Source organism: Culex pipiens, chromosome 2 (genome assembly GCF_016801865.2).
Source record: "Culex pipiens pallens isolate TS chromosome 2, TS_CPP_V2, whole genome shotgun sequence".
Taxonomy (NCBI): domain Eukaryota; kingdom Metazoa; phylum Arthropoda; class Insecta; order Diptera; family Culicidae; genus Culex; species Culex pipiens.
This window is the reverse complement of record NC_068938.1, coordinates 93,334,553-93,350,859: the sequence shown is the minus strand read 5'-3', so window position 1 is coordinate 93,350,859 and position 16,307 is coordinate 93,334,553. Positions and strand designations below refer to the sequence as shown.

At 35.0% G+C, this 16,307-nt stretch overlaps 2 protein-coding genes across 2 annotated transcripts in view; both read right to left on the bottom strand.

Moving 5' to 3' along the window:
- Positions 1 to 16,307, bottom strand: part of LOC120431017 (clavesin-2-like) — a 292,456-nt gene that overhangs the window by 274,896 nt on the left and 1,253 nt on the right. The window lies entirely within an intron of this gene.
- LOC120425199 (clavesin-2-like) overlaps positions 1 to 16,307 on the bottom strand; it is a 39,968-nt gene that overhangs the window by 22,592 nt on the left and 1,069 nt on the right. The window lies entirely within an intron of this gene.

The window sequence follows — 16,307 nt, the reverse complement described above, 5'->3', positions numbered from 1 at the left end:
TCTCACTGAACAAGTACCTACTTTCATTTTCCTCAAACCTGTACTGAAGGAGTACTAGTTGGTACTTGTATAGAGCGGCACTTTGGCGTTTGAAGTTGTGCGGATGCAAACATAACCACACGTGTGTGTCCGTACGGTGCAACCCGCACACTTCACCATGCGCATAAAACGGATGATAATTGTGATGAAGGAAAAGCTTGATTATCACGCAGCAGCCACGTGGGAGTGTGGGAGGTAGCGAGTTTTGTGGTTCACGCTCTCGTTGTTAATCAGAGTCGTGATTCAATCTAAGTTCGCTTTTTCTCATTTGAGTGTGCTGTTTTTTATGAGGCGATATCATTGAGTTTAATGAGGGTTTCATTGAACCGGCTTTGGAAAGACAGAGGCAGGGAAGAAAATTTAGCATTAAACCATGTTTAGAGCATGAATTTTACGTAGTTATAAAATCGATAGATCTCGTGATCTTTTTCGATGAGGTAATTTGACATCCTAGTCAAATTTCTAAACAATCTAGTCACAAGTAAGTTTTATGAAGGTTTGATGATATCATTTGAAATGGTTATCCTATTTGATATTATTAAGCGCCAAACAAATGGGTATCTCTTTTTTTACAAACCTCAACATAAATAGAGGTCAATTTGAACCTTTAGTTTCAGGATTTCTATGATCGCAATTTTTGAAATCTTTATGGCCCGCGGATCGTAGGTTCTAAAATGTTTATAATACCTTAGTGATCATTATTCGACAAAGTGTTGCCAAATCTTCAGATTTTCATCGAACACTTTTAAGCAAATATCTTTCTTGCCTCAAATCTTTTCCAACACATTATCTAAACTGCCCACAAACATTCACATCAAGATTGACGTAACAGCTTTTTCCCCAGCTTCTCAAATCATTATTGCATCATAGCAGAAAGAGCAAAGTCTCTGTTCCGCACGATTCGAAGTCCCGGAATGATTAAATTACCCCAACTCGCCGATATCGATTCTTCGCGAGAAGGAATTTTAAAAAGCGTTTTCGATTGTACATTTGATTGCTACACACACACACGCCCATGTGGAAGAGTTGGAAAACTATTAGAAATTGACCAACGGGGCACAAACATGTTTATTTCTGGCTGGGGAGTTCGATTTTTGCGATTTTTTCGATTTTCGATGCTCGTTTTCTCCGCTTGATTCCCAGTTGGCGATGAGCCCATCACATGTGTGAGACCTGGCCTGGTGGATAATTGCAATCAGATGGTGTGGTTGCCGCCGTCGGCTAATCCAGCTTCTGGAAGAGGTTCACGGAGAAAATCCAACATTCCGAAATTTGCACAAATTGTTTGAATCGAATTGAATAGTAAGTAGTTGAAAAAAGCAAATTCCTTAGCATCCTAGCTATGGTGGCACGTCGTCGGGTTATCTTTTAAGATAAATCAAGATTTAAATATACTTAAAATACGATTTTCTTGCATTTTTTTCCGTGTTCATCAATTTGACTCTACTCGCGTGGGGTTTCGCAAAAATAGTCGAACAACGCCGTTGATGTTGCTACATTGGTGGGATAATTATGGTGGAGCACTTTAAATAATTATTTTAATTAGCGATCGATTGGTATAGTGAACTGATCACGTCTTAAGGTGTGGTTTTCCGAAACATATCCCTCCAACTCGCTGGAATTCCTGTTCTAAATATAAACCGCCCAAAAACACGCCATAGTTGCAAAACAACTTTCCAAAATCGCCTCTGTAGCGCGCAGCTTCCAGCGCGAAAATTTATCCGCGTGGGTAACCACATCGAGTTGATTCTCGCGGTTTTGAAGTTCCGTACGGCCTTGACTCACCCATCAAAGCGGAGAGTTGTCTTTGTCCGGCGGGCTTCCTACCTGTCTGCCCGATTGCTGACTTCAGTTTATATAGTAGATTTATAATAACAATCTTTGCGCGAGCAATCTCGAAGACACGTCCCTGACCACTTTGCACGATCTTACGGCGGTCGACAATGATCGAGATCGAGGTACTCCACCTTGCCGTTCAGCGCGCAGACTTTGTCTGTGTGTACCACTAACTGACTGAGCAGAGGTAATTATTTTAATCCACATCTCCGACATCCGCCCAAAGAACCCACTTTAGGCGAGCGAGTGAGTAATCGCGATAATGCGCGTCTGCGAGGAGTTGGGTATTGCGCAAACTACGTAGTCATCGCGGATCAGCGTAATGTTTCGTACTGTTAATCTTGTATGTTTTGCTTAGCAGGAAAATTTATCCATCGATCCCTTATGTTAAAACAAGCTCTTCAGCAACATTGGTTTCTCCATACAAATTTAGGAGGTGGTGCCAAGAAAACTTTCTAAAATCCGTATCTTGAGAAAGGATTTTTGGATCAATTCGGTATCATCAGCAAAGTTGTATCTCTGGATCAAATTGGAATTTCAGATAATTCTTTGAAAAATGTCCTTTTCCAAATTCTAAAAATTATGTCCATACTTGTCCAACTGTTAGGTCCTAATCGTAACCTACCATTTGTCGAAGATACCAAACCGACCAGAAATTCCCATTTTCAAGAACGTTTTCATAGCACTTTTGCATAGACGGCTCTTAAGTTTGTATGGAGAAACCAATGATGCAAAAGGGCTAATTTGGGCAAAAGATATCGATGGTCAAAGTTTCATCCAAATCCAAAAAAATACGATGGAAAGTCGATTTGTAAAACGTAGCAAATTCCCAAACATGCTGAAAATGATTCTTAACTAAAAGAATGCATTTTAAATTGATTTCAGTTGACTGCACTTAAGTTTCCATTAAAAGTATGAACTTTTTTGAAAAAATAATAAGAAAAATGAAACAAGGATATTACTATAAACTTAAAAACCTTATTGCACCAAATTTCAAAATTTAAAAATAAGTCTCAGAACCCGAAACATTTTATTGCTATTAACTTTTGTTTTTGTTATTTAATTCAATGGAGATGAAAAAGCATTAGAAATGATAACAATTTAAACAATCAAATCAAATCAAATCAAATCAAATTTGAATGGTTGATTGCCTTAAAAAATACCAAATGCTTTTTCTCAATATTTCATCACCGCCATTTTGGCCACCATCTTGAATTTTAAAATTCTAAATCGATTCGGTTATCCGAAGTGAATTTTTCCAAGGATAATCGGATAATCGAGTCTGGACTGTATAACAATGAAGTTTTGAGCTTTCTGAAGAACCCCAGTTCAGACATATAAGTGAAATGACATTTTTTACAAATTCACTGCGACTTTACCATCTAATTTCAATGAAATTACAATTTGAAAAAATGTATTTTTACTAAATTGTTAATATTGTCAAATATCTCATATCATTAAAAAAAATATTACATCAATCAACTAATTGTCTAGTTAACGTTGATTTCAAAGACTCCACTAGGACCGGAAGTCCAAAGATATTCATTACTTTGTATAGGCCGCAGCGATGGGAGAATCATCATCAAAAGAAGTTCTTTTGACGCTCATCAAGAGAAAAAATCGGATCGGAACCTGGCTCTCCTCTCTCGCACACGAAAGATCGGTAAAAGGAAACTCAAAAAATCATCATCTTGATTAATCGGCAGAATATCTATTTCACTACTACACTTGCATGTGTTACGTCACAAGTCGAAAAATGACCTGTCACTTTTTGTAGATGGGCATTGTGTGTAAACAAAAATAAATAAATAATTTTAAGTGGAGCTAACCAGTAAATTCCCAAAAAATCTTCAACAGATTGATTGTATTCGAAAAGTTCTTTTCTCTCTTTCGCGGGTGAAGAAAGTTCGCAAGCGAAAACGTTTTTGCTGCGATTATTCCATTCCTGATAGGCCGTTTGGTTTTAAAGAATTTGTGATTTCAAGAAATCAAACATTTCTCTGAATGATCATTTCACCGAATTGGCCGTTTCATCGAATGAATCAATTCATTGATTTCCCCAACTCGAGAGGAAGCATAAAGTTTAGGGTCCCCAGAAACACGTGCACTTTGAATTTTTCAAAAATATTTAGACAGGGCCGAATGGTTTTTCTCCAAAGTTTGTATGGAGAATTAGGGCGGTTCGTCGCTGTTGCATACAAGCAAAAAATTGCATGCAATATGTGGGAGTAGCGAACAGCACTAATATGGAAATGGTAATTTTATCAATTTGGAGATTTTACTGAATCCGTCATTTTATTAAATACCTAAGTCATAAGATCAATCCCTTTTTTACTTAAAATTAAAAAAAACGCAATTCGATTAAGCGACTCATTCGACTAAATGACCCACTCCCATACGTTTTGGACTCTGCAACTAACACCAGAGAGTGCCCTGAAAATCGCGTAAGGCTTCTCTCGAAGGCGCGCGCGCACCGATTTCGCGTCTTCGTCTCACGACGACGACGAAGTGATCGCGTTTCGCGGTCGTGTGCTGAAAATTATGTGGCGACAGACGAAACCAGACGACGGTGGCGAGACCATGCTGCCGGTTTTATGTTTGCGCCGAGCGTATTAGTGTCACATTAATTACGCGGCGTAACGAGTTACGTTGCGACGGGCAGATTTGCGCGTTGACAGATTTTTGTTTGGCTCTTTGAAATAAACCTTATTATTCGCTAAAATTTGGCCCTTTCAAAAAATAAGTTGAAAAAAATAAATGGTACACAATAGCTTAAAAAAGAGCAATATCCCGATCTACACAACCACTTTTCAAGTGTGTAGGCGCCAACCGGTCTCTGCATGTGGAAGTTCGCATTAAATTTACGTTACAAAACCTGCGAGGGGTGTTTCTACAGCTCCGTGGGCTCTCATGTTTATAAATCCTTACGGAACCCTCCTAGAACCAGTCTCCTGTGCAGACTGACCACAGCTGCGTTGGCGTCCTGGGTGTCGCGTGGGACTGACATATGGCGTTGTTTTTTTTTAATATTTTGCCCGAGAAATAACAGGGTAAAGAACTTGAAAAAAGTGGAAATAAAAACGCAACGCACCGAACCTCACCCCTCAGGGGTCAATTAACAATTCACTGCCGACGACGGCGCCTGGGGAAAAGGTTTAGTTGCAGGTGACACTACGTCGATAGAATGTCCGGTGGTGTAGGTTAGTATGGCCTGTGAACCCTTATGAAACAGGCAAACGATTGATGGTTTGATTTTGGAGGGGGTTTCAAAATTTCCTTTCGAAAAAAATAAATTTAATTTCCGAATTTGATCGAAATAGAGTAGATGTACCTATTTTGGACCTATTAAGCATGGGTAACTGAAATAACCGAAAGCCAGCTTCGAAATTATCACAAAAACCAGACTTGCAATCTATGAGGCCACATGTTATCTATGTTTACAATGAAAAAGAACCAAAACTGGACATCAATAAAGCAAGGCTAACGAAATAATGGATCTATTTTGGGCCCATAATTTGACCTATCGAGATGGATTTTATAGTTTTTGACATATTTTAAAACTTTTGACAACCACAGTAAAACCCAGATTATTGGATAGTAGTTGTTGCCCAACACGAAAGATTAAAAGGTTTTTTTTTGCTTTTTTGATAATTCTGTCTACCAGTTGCCACTTCATAAGACAGTTGCATGTTTTTGGGTTCATAAATTGATTTTTGTCCCCAACTCATGACCTCACTCCAAGTCCTGTCGGCTGACCACAACTGTGTCACCTAAAAAGGGAACCAAATTGGTCTCAATTTCCCCAGCTTCTATCGCACCTCCTCCGGACTCTTTAAACCACATTCGAAGAAGTTTTGAGGTCAATCACGAACCGTCCACGTTTTCTAGACCTTTCCAGACTGGACGTGAAGATGCGCTTGTGCGGGTGGGGAGCGTCCAAAAAACACTCCACAAATGTGAAGGCACAAGTCGGTACCTAATTTGCGTTGAATAAAGTTTGCGTGCGAGGGTGGACGACGCAAAAATTGAACTCAATTATATGATTGGGTTTAGCATTTGGAATTAGCAGCAGCAGCAGCAGCAATGGTTGGCCAGATTTGGTTCGGCAAGACCGGATGACATTGTCCCGCGGTTGCGTTGAATCCAGGCGATGAATCAGTTTTTTTGGTTTGGTTTAAACAAAGTAACGTGAGTGGAATCGCCGAGGATCTTGCTTGAAGGTACAGCGAGTGGTTGAAGAAGAACTAGTTCATCTATTTTTGGTTTTAGACCTAGTAATTGAGTAGACCATTCAGAGCAAAGACGTTCTCTTAAATGTTTGAGAACCTTGATCCAAATTACACATTGATGCAACATTAGGTTGGAACGGTTCTTTCCAAAACTCCTAGACTAACCAAAAGTTCAGTCCTTGTATGAATATATAAATAACTGAAGCATGTTCAGACCACCACAACTTCCACAACTCCCATCGATAAAACAACTTTCCGATAAACCACAAAACCATTACCATATTTGCATGTCAGCAAAAAAAAGCTAATGGAATCCAATCTCTCAAACCCCCAAGGGCACAACTATAACATAAAGAATGTGTCATCAAATTTCACAAATCGCACACATTTCAACGTTGTCAACCCAACTGTAATGGAAATCCAAAACCATTCCATGTGAGCATCACATATGTTTATCTAAGTCTATCCGTCCAACCGCGGGGTCCAAAGTGGGGACCGACTCAACCAGAACTACCCCCCACACACACACACACAAACAACATCGGATCGGCTTTCCCCTAGCAGAGCTTTTCACCGGGGGTGAATCTGTGGCCTTGTTCCCGAGTTCTCACATTTCACCGCCCTTCAAAGGGGGGGACAATAAGTGGGAAAAATGTAAGCAAAAGAATAGAAGAGAAAAGCCGGGCAAAATATTTGCATTCGCTGTCAGACGGGATTAATTGAGCGCACACAAACACAGAACGAGAAAAGCTTTTTTATAAAGCTTGGGTAGAATGAAAATTTTGACATTTGAGCTTGTGTCAGACTTTTTTTGAGATGCACAACCTTTCAAAAAAACTTCATTAAAATAATATATTGTACAAATATTAACCATAACTTATTTTGTTAGTCGCTTAAAACACAATTTCTGATGGATTTCTATGACTGTCAATTGATATTTTTGAGATTAAGATAAATGCACAGACATACACAGACTTTAAACAGACATTAAAAAAAACCATGTGTCATCCCTGAACTATAAACATGTATATAGTTTAATTTATTGCTACTTTTTAGTTGGCTTTAATGTTAAAATTTTGGGATACAAAATTTAAGAAAATTTTTTAGTAGATTTGAAAATCAATAAAATTTGTTTTGTTTATAATAAACTTGATATTTTAGAGTAAAATTTAGCGTTTTAAAACAGTTATAAAAAGATACTAAAATAATCTGTGAAAAAATATCTGATAGCAAGATTTTTACTGAATAAAAAATTCAAAACAAATTAGAAAGAATCCAACATATTTTTTCTACGAATTCAGCAACGTTTGTGCATTTTCTTGTTTGGCTCAAACTTTGTGGGGGCGTTCCCTATGAACAAAGAAAGAAGTTATTTTGAGTCATTGATTTACTTATACTGACCATACAAAAACGATACGTAAATATTCGCAAATCTATTTATGTTGAAGGAATGTTCTAATCGTATCAGTGTTTTCGGCAAAGTTGTAGTAATTGAAGAGGACAGGCACACGAAAAAAACGATTTTTTACTAACTTTTTTCACAAAAAAATACAATTTCCCAAAATTCGTATGTTTTAATTATTGATTTTTTAAATGTTTCAGGGGACAAAATCCGCAACTTTTGAGCCATAGAGATGCAGAGGCAAAATTTTGCCACCAAACCATGATATTTTTGAATGTTTTTTTTTTTTTGGAAAAAATAGAAATTTTCACAAATATGTTAGCTGCAATTGCTTATAGATAGATCAAATAAAAACTATCAGGAAAATTTAAGTTTCTAAAGTTTTGCAAATAAATGTTCATTTTAGTGAAAAATTGTACCAAATTATTATTTATTACTTGCACAAGTTTGTGTGATAAACTAAACAAGTATTAATGCTTTTAAATTCCTTACCTAAAAATATGATTTAACTAATTTACTTCTTCTCGTGAGTGAATGCAATTTTTCCTCATAAATTAATGTAAAATTACAATGGAATAGAGGTAAACTAAAATTTTCAACTTTTCAATTGGTTTTTTACTGCGAGAGAAGAAAGTAGTCAAAGAAATTGTGCAAGTTCACAAAACAATTTTGCTAATAACACAAATTTTAATTGAAAATAAAACTTGTCCAAACGATCAGAAAAAGGACGATACACTTTAGGAAAAAATACTTCCATGAATTCATTGATATTTTGACATTTTTAGACGGTAGCATGGTGTATAATTTTAAAAATGTATAAAGAATTTTATTATATTTTTTGTTTCCATTTACTTACATGTACTCGGTAAAAATGTCAGAAGTCGGTAAGAGCACACACTTAAACTTTTTTTTAATCTGTTTTCAGGGCATTAAAATATACATTTCCATCTGTTAACAAAGCAAATATGAAGACATTTGGTTGAATCATTGCTGAAATGTAGCTATTTGAAGTTATAGCTGTATAAAAAAAAAACGAGTGCCACGATATCTCAACATTGATTTGACCAAATCAACTTGATTTTTTTGAAAACTCGTTAAACCGGTTCCGTGTGAATTGATTTTCCGATTTCAAAAGGTTTATTTAAAAATGATAAAAATATTTTTACAGTTTTCATTAAAAAAAATCGTCAGTTTTTGATTTTTGTTTTTTTTTAGAAGCAAAATTTAAAAATGTGGCTTCGTCATGCACATAGAATATGTCTTGAGAGGTTTCACCCCCAATTTGGTCCATCCCATATCAACTCGGTGATTCGAGAAAAAACGCTCCCAAAGACTGACAGTTCGGTTTGCGTATAGCAAAATATTTAGCTTAAATCGTCTCTTATTCTTTCAAAAAACATTCAGGAGCGATTGAAAATCATCTTATAAATGAATTAAGTAAATTTTCTGTAATATGAAATGTTGTGTTTTTCTACATGTATGTAACCCCTTAACACTGGAACGCGCAAGCCTCCCAAAAAAGGTGGAACGGTAACTTCAACTCGCTGGTTCTCGGGCATTACTCAACCAATCGGGACGGTTCTTATTTCCAGTGATTTGTAAGAATGTCTAGATGATCCTAAAATTTTGCAGAGCTTGATTTGAACAAATCTGTAATTTCTGCGACCGAAAACATCGTTCCACCTTTTTTTTAAATGACTGCCTCCGCGGAATTTTAAGCAATTTTTTTTTACATTTTTTTTACACGCGAAAAAAAAGTTGGAACGATGTTTTTGATCGCATGAATTACAGATTTGATCAAATTAAGTTCTGCAAAGTTCTAGAATCATTTAGACATCCTAACAAATCACTGGAAAGAATAATCATCTTGATTGGTTGAGTTATGCCCGAGAACCAGCGAGTTGAAGTTACCGTTCCAACTTTTTTGGAGCCTTGGGCTTTGGGATGTTAAACAAAGCTTGAATTTTAAAATTTATCCTCTTCTATCGAACTTGACCAGAGCTGAGGGACCAAAACTTTGTATAGATGAAAAGTCTTGTTTGATACTATTAAAAATCTTAAATGAATGATTTTATCTCAATTTTGTACATCTACTTCAACGAAAGAAAATAGTTTAAACTTGGCAAGAATCCCCTCGTTCGAGGGGTGGGTGTTCTAGAGGGAGTTACTGTGAAGCCAACTGACGCGCTGCTGGAGCCATTTGATGTGTGGCGTATGTGGTCGATTCAGCCAACCATAACAACACAACAGAACACACCGGTAACGTTCCCCCCCTCGGGAATCATTATACAGAGTTCAACGTTTGATCGCTATCGGCAACCAACCGTTTCCACGCGGGGCCAGAATGTTACGTTCGAAGAAAGCAGAATTGTTGTTTTAATAATTCAAGCATGAAGAAAGAACGCGAAGTGCAGTTTTAATTAAAAAGTTTGCACTAGAATTAATGGAAAGGAAAATGTTAAAGTTCAGTTCGAAAGCAGACATTTTTAATCAACTGACAGAAGGAAAAAAAATCTGAATAATGAAACCGGATAATCAAGTTGTGAATGAAGTCAAAGCATCATCCAAATGGCTCAGCCAAGCAAACAAAAGTTGTCGAACTATCAAAAGAGAGAATCTCCGCCACATGCAAATCAAGTACAGCTTCCCGAGAGCTCGAGAAGTACTGGCGGAGTGGTGGTGGTGTGGGAACACAGTGAGATGGTAATTTCTCACCCAGTTCACCAATACAAAAGTTACGAGAGCTTTTGATTCTATTTTTATCATTCATCTTGTAGAGTGGTTGAACGGGTAGTTTGTGATTTTTTGCACACAAAATCATACAAATAAATGTTAGGGGAACTATACCCTTTTTCAGCCTATTTCTATTATCGGCCTATCAGCACTTTGATCATGAATTACAGCTTTTATAAAGTGTTTTTCACTATTCCAAAGTAATAAATAGCTCAAATAAAAGTGAGCAAGCAACTCTCCATTGTTGATACATCTGAAAATGTTATTTAATAGCGGAAAACGGCAAAAGTGATGACAATTGGTCGAACGGCTTAGAGTGATTAAAATGGTTATATTTCCCCTATTAAAGATTAATTTAAGATGTTCAAAAAATTAGAATGTTTTCAATTTTAGTTAAAATAAGCCAGGAAGATTTTTAAATGGAAAAATGATTGCCACGAGAACACCTCCCTCTAATCGCTTGAAGTTTGTTTATGGAAAATTGTGAATATGTATGGAGAAAATAAATATTTGTTAAATATTTTTTCAGCTTTTGTTTACTGAGTTTTAATTGATTTCATAACTTGAGATTTTTAAGTTAATGTAAGTAAATGCTTCAGTTTCGTCAAGGTATGATTTTGTTTGTCTGAACACGCTCCAATTGACAAATTTAAATTTTAGAGATTTTTCTGCCAATAAATAAAATTGTTGATTTCGGGTAAAAATGAAATGGAAACGTTTGCTTACATCAATTTAAACATGTCGAGTTGTGTTTTTTTACTATTTTTCAAACTTCAACCATTGACACACAAATAGGTCAGCAACAAATTTTATTTTAAAAATATAAGTATTTTTTTTAATTGGGACTGTTTTAGAGTCAAATCATCATCGAATGTTTCGAATTCTATGATTCGCAAATTATATCCCAAAAAAGAAGAAGTAAAAGAAGAGTAACCTCTCTTCACTCAGCTTTGCCGGCTATGTATCGAACTGATTGGCCTGTCTGTGGGTAAGCTTTCCAACTAATACCTACACCTTTTTGATAATCCAGCTGCCAGAAACAGCCTTCCCCTCTGCCACCCCTTTGGCCATTACGAAAAGCTCTATCAATCAACTCATTATTCTAATGTGCTGCTGAAAGTGTGTAATTCTGCACATACACATATGCTGGTGAGGCTTTTCTACAGAAAGGGTAGATGAACCTATGCTTGGATAATTATATTTTTAATAATTTTTGGATCATAAATTTTGATTTATTTTCGAAATTCTTTAGGCTTTAATATTTTTTTTAAAAAATTCAGATAAATTAGATTTACAAATTTAAAACAAGCCACCCTCCCCTTTTTTATCATAAAACTTCATCCAACATTGGACCGCGTCCGACTGGGGGCCGCCCCAAGGTCGATCACTTTTCGGCATTATGTTTTTCATGCGCGCGGCGGCCGCTCCAAATTCCACCAACTGACAGATAACAGCATTGAATGACAGCTGCTAGTCGGTCGGGCGCGTCGTTTTTCAAAATTTCAACCAGAACAAACGCTGAGGGGGAAGTCGCGGCGGTCGGTGTGTATCGAAAGCGGTTGGACAACTTTCGAAAGCATCGCGGGCGAAATAAGGGTTAAAAACATCTGTCAAAAAGAAAAAAAAACTTTGCGAAGCACGGCAATAAAGCATTAAGTGCGGAACCCCTACGCCGCCCCGTCAGTGTCGGTCGTTATCGAATATCGACGGCCAGGGCGACGGCATCGTGACGCTGGGAACGGAAATATTGGAACGAATTTTTGAAAAGTGGGTGCAACGGATAAAGAAATTAAACTGAGTGATTTTGAACGGTAACAAATTAATTGTATTAAAGTAATTTTAAATTGTATGTTTACAAGTTTTGATTTTCAATGATGATAAATATATTTAATTTCAACTTTCTTTTGTATTTATGAAAAAGCTAATAAATCTCATAAAAAGCATCATTTTAAGTTTTCTTAGCTGAATATCATTTCACTCCACGTTCTCAATTGTGCGTTTCAAAGGTTGGTGCTGTTGGGCAGACTCGAAAAAAAACTTGCTGACAATGTTGTTGCCATAGAACGTTGACAAAACAAACAATAAACGAAACGATGGCCCAGCCAAGGTTAGTTATGCTTTGCAAGAGTGATTTCTAAACTCATTGAAGTTTCCACAATGTTCTTGCTTTCTTCACTTTGATTAGCTCACAAAAGTAGAATATAATTTGAACATTTTTTAAGCTCTTTTCATGAACCTTTTTTTTTTTTTTGTTTAGTTGAATCTGATTCTGAAATACGATTTTTGTAACTACTCGGAGGAAAAAGAGTTCCCAAAATCGTGAACAAGCGTTCATGAAAATGGGAACCATGAACAAAGTGTTCAAATTCCATGGTACATTTTTGAAAACCGTACCGCTTGCTTACGATTTTGAGAACTCTTTTTTCTCCGTGCAGTGCGTCAATCTCGGAAAAGAATTCTGGGGCATTTTTCGGAACCATGAATTCCTGAATCCAGGGAAATGTTTTACACTCAAACCCCGATGGTTAGACACCAACTGTTGTCAAACGAACGGGGTCACTTTTTAGTTTGACACCCCTCTTACACGAAGTTCACACACACTATCAAACGTTTGTTTTGATCCTATTGATTTTTTGTTGTACAGATCAGATATTTTTTCAGAAAAAAAATAATGATTGGATCAATATTTACTGAGATACATCCTCTGAAAGTAAAACTGAAAGGTTTTCTGGAGGCGGTATTAGACTATGACAAACAAACAAATCTCGCACATTTTGACAGTTTGGCAGTTTGCCTGCATTTGTTTGTAGAAACTTTTAGCTTGTTTTGCTAGTTTGGCAAACTGTCAAACAGGCAAAAGTGAGAATTTGTTTTTTTTTTTGTCATAATCTTATACCTCCTTGAGTGATCTCAAATAACCCTAAATTTTCAAATGCCGATATCTTTGAAAGTAATGATTTAGTTTTAAATTAGTTCTTTTCAAACGGGTGTAACCTACCCTGATTTTATCTAAGATTTCACCCTATTGATTTTTTTAGGATAAGTGTGAAAAAAGGAAAAAAAATCGGGAACTTTCCTCGGTTTTTAGAAGGATTTTTTGAGGCCTAACTTTTCAAAAGGTTCTAAAAAAACTTAGTTATAAAATTATTTTACTCTTTTATTTCAGATAAATTTAAGTGATTCTTCGAAAATTAAAAATAAATTAGTTGTTTATTAAGTAATCAACACGTTGCTAACAGAAAATTTATTCAATAGTTTTCTTTTATTTAATTAAATCATGTTTGATATACAATCGAGTAGGTTTAGAGTTTTTAAATTCAATAAGCAAAAAAAATGTTTTTTTTTTTTATTGGTGAAGTTTGCAGAAGTGGTTTTAAATCTTTCAAAAAATAACAAAATACCTAAATGATTCCCAAATATAAATATTTAAAATGGTACAGTCCAGGCTCGATTATTCGTATGCCTTGGAAAATTTTACTTCAAGCATTCCAATTTTCAAATAAGGCTGGTACAAATTTTATTTAACGTTTTTTTACCCTCGGCTATGGTCAAGAGAAGGGAGGGGGAGAGGCGAAAAGTATGACAAAATGCTCATAACAGTTATGTTGCTAAGAAAAATTTGTAAAATATCAAAAATGCTATAATTCAAAATACATTGTTTCTAAAACATTTTCCTCTGTGGTATACAAATATATATTTTGTAAAAAGAAATACATAAATTAGCATTATGCAATGTATTCTGAATAGTTTACAACAAGTCTTTTCAATAATCAATTTAAATCAATAATTCGTTTAACTCCCAGATTTTTTAGGGAGATTATGAAACTTAACATAAAATTTGCAATTCTCTTGTTGTCTTATTTTTTATTGTCAGGTAACATTTTCATCACTTTTGAGTTATTGACTCAGTTTAGTTCATAATTTTGGGCTCTTTCAGAAAAACCAAAAATATCCAGTACTTTGTTCTATAAAATTGAAGGAAAATAGCCTTATGTATGGGACAAACTTGCCCTGCGTTTTTCTCAGTTTGCTGTTTTTGCATATGGGTCAAATGTGTGAAGAGGGGCAGTAAACTCTAAAATTATTAAGAATTTAAAATCCATGATGGCGGCCAAAATGGCGGTTATGGGTTGTAAAAACAATGCATTTAATAATTAAATAGACAATCAACCATTCAAATGTCACTAAAATAATCGAGTTTGGACTTCAGAAAAAACGTAAATCAAGAGAGCAGTTCTCTCAGATTTCGGTCATTCGATTTTTTTGGTATTTTTTAATCCGACTGAAACTTTTTTGGTGCCTTCGGTATGCCCAAAGAAGCCATTTTGCATCATTAGTTTGTCCATATAATTTTCCATACAAATTTGGCAGCTGTCCATACAAAAATGATGTATGAAAATTCAAAAATCTGTATCTTTTGAAGGAATTTTTTGATCGATTTGGTGTCTTCGGCAAAGTTGTAGGTATGGAAAAGGACTACACTGAAAAAATATGATACACGGTAAAAAAATTGGTGATTTTTTATTTAACTTTTTGTCACTAAAACTTGATTTGCAAAAAAACACTATTTTTAATTTTTTTTATTTTTTGATATGTTTTAGAGGACATCAAATGCCAACTTTTCAGAAATTTCCAGGTTGTGCAAAAAATCTTTGACCGAGTTATGAATTTTTTAATCAATACTGATTTTTTCAAAAAAATCGAAATATTGGTCGCAAAAATTTTTCAACTTCATTTTTCGATGTAAAATCAAATTTGCAATCAAAAAGTACTTTAGTGAAATTTTGATAAAGTGCACCGTTTTCAAGTTATAACCACTGTGACTTTTTTGAAAATAGTCGCAGTTTTTCAATTTTTAAAATTAGTGCACATGTTTGCCCACTTTTGAAAAAATATTTTTGAAAAGCTGAGAAAATTCTCTATATTTTGCTTTTTTGAACTTTGTTGATACGACCCTTAGTTGCTGAGATATTGCCATGCAAGTGTTTAAAAACAGGAAAATTGATGTTTTCTAAGTCTCACCCAAACAACCCACCATTTTCTAATGTCGATATCTCAGCAACTAATGGTCCGATTTACAATGTTAAAATATGAAACATTCGTAAAATTTTCCGAAAAAACACGTAACACACGTAAAATTTTCTGAAAAAAATATTTTCAAAATTTTTAAACCAAGACAAACATTTCAAAAGGGCGTAATATTGAATGTTTGGCCCTTTTGAAATGTTTGTCTTGATTTAAAATTTTAGAAAATATTTTTTTCGAAAAGATCGGAAAATTTTACGAATGTTTCATATTTTAACATTGTAAATCGGACCATTAGTTGCTGAGATATCGACATTAGAAAATGGTGGGTTGTTTGGGTGAGACTTAGAAAACATAAATTTTCCTGTTTTTAAACCTTTGCATGGCAATATCTCAGCAACTAAGGGTCGTATCAACAAAGTTCAAAAAAGCAAAATATAGAGAATTTTCTCAGCTTTTCAAAAATATTTTTTTCAAAGGTGGGCAAACATGTGCACTAATTTTAAAAATTGAAAAACTGCGACTATTTTCAAAAAAGTCACCTAAAAATGGATTTAACTTGAAAACGGTGCACTTTATCAAAATTTCACTAAAGTACTTTTTGATTGCAAATTTGATTTTACATCGAAAAATGAAGTTGAAAAATTTTTGCGACCAATATTTCGATTTTTTGAAAAAATCAGTATTGATTAAAAAATTCATAACTCGGTCAAAGATTTTTTGCACAACCTGGAAATTTCTGAAAAGTTGGCATTTGATGTCCTCTAAAACATATCAAAAAATAAAAAAAAAATAAAAATAGTGTTTTTTTGCAAATCAAGTTTTAGTGACAAAAAGTTAAATAAAAAATCACCAAATTTTTTTTTACCGTGTATCATATTTTTTCAGTGTAGTCCATATCCATACCTACAACTTTGCCGAAGACACCAAATCGATCAAAAAATTCCTTCAAAAGATACAGATTTTTGAATTTTCATACATCATTTTTGTATGGACAGCTGCCAAATTTGTATGGAAAATTATATGGACAAACTAATGATGCA